The sequence below is a fragment of the Arachis ipaensis genome, chromosome B06 (assembly GCF_000816755.2).
Source record: "Arachis ipaensis cultivar K30076 chromosome B06, Araip1.1, whole genome shotgun sequence".
NCBI lineage: Eukaryota > Viridiplantae > Streptophyta > Magnoliopsida > Fabales > Fabaceae > Arachis > Arachis ipaensis.
Window position 1 is genome coordinate 9373622 of NC_029790.2, and position 1432 is coordinate 9375053.

Consider the following 1432-nt stretch of genomic DNA (forward strand, 5'->3'; position numbering starts at 1 on the left):
GAAAGATGATGATTTTTTTAATATATATTATACATTCATTAATTTATTTTAAAATAAATATTAATAAATTTTTGTGTGTAAAAATTAATTTTTCAGATGATATTTATTATGTAAATAAAAATAATTAATTGAATTTTCTTTTTCAAGTAACATGGAAGAAAAATTATTAACTTAGATTTCTTTTTATATTAACTTTAGCTTGGATTTATTGGTTCAAAAATTTTCTTTTCAGTTGTTACTGTGATAGGGGAGAGAGAATGGACATTCAAAAAGTCTAAAAATAAAAAAAAATTATATCAGACCCAACATTATCTTTAATAACTAATTAACATAAATATAATTAGCCTATTTAATCAATACATCATTCATATGTTACATAAGACAAAATGCATTACATTTTACCTGCAACATATTAAATCTTGTCCTTTTAACTACTCTTTTTTTAAACACTTGTCACACTATCCTTTTGACAACACAAACATACACATGTAGAAGAATCTTTCTTTCTACATCATAGAATTCACCCAATTTTAATCCTTAACTGTCTCCAACTTCATTTTAATATAAACAAGATATGATTTTATTGAATAAAATGATATGTGGCCCGTACAATAAATCCCAACCCATGATAGTAACAAAAAAAAAATTCCCTGTTCAACAAAAAAGACCAAACCCAAATATTTAATCAATATTAGCTGCCGATTACGTAAAGGTAATTACGCTCTATCAGAACTGTCTGCAGTACCTCCAGTTGTGTCTATGCAACACAATCAACACACGTGTCCTACTCCCCTTCATGCCAACTCACTTAAGTACGTGCTGAAAGAATCTTATTTCAGCACGGTAGCATTCGCCTTCTTTTATTTATATAGGATCGATTTTATTGGTTTAACTAATAATTTATCAATTTAATTAATAATTTATCTTTTTATAATAATTTTTGTTTTACGCACATTTTAACATAATTTATTATATTCTATAATAAATTACGTATATATTGTAAACTATTATATCTTACATACATTAAAAAAAGCATAAAAATATAATCTATTTTAAAAAATTGTAATTGCATAAACTCTTATTTTTAATTATTTTATCAACATAATTATACGAATGATAAAATTTTATTGATTCTTTATTAAAATAATACTATATTTATATATCAATTTCAATATAGATTTTAATTTTAAATCAATTGATATTTTTGAATGATACTTTAAAAATACTCTAATACTATTTTATAGAGACATATAAAATTTTCATAAAATATGAAATTATTAAATACTCTTAATTTATATGTTTGTTGAATATAGAAATCCTACTTTTCTAGATCTAACTTCTCTTCTAGACTTCCACGCACACTGAGGCAAGTTTCACCCGCATTAGTATTTATTTTTGTCGTAAATCTCAAATTCTTATCCTCCATTTTAAA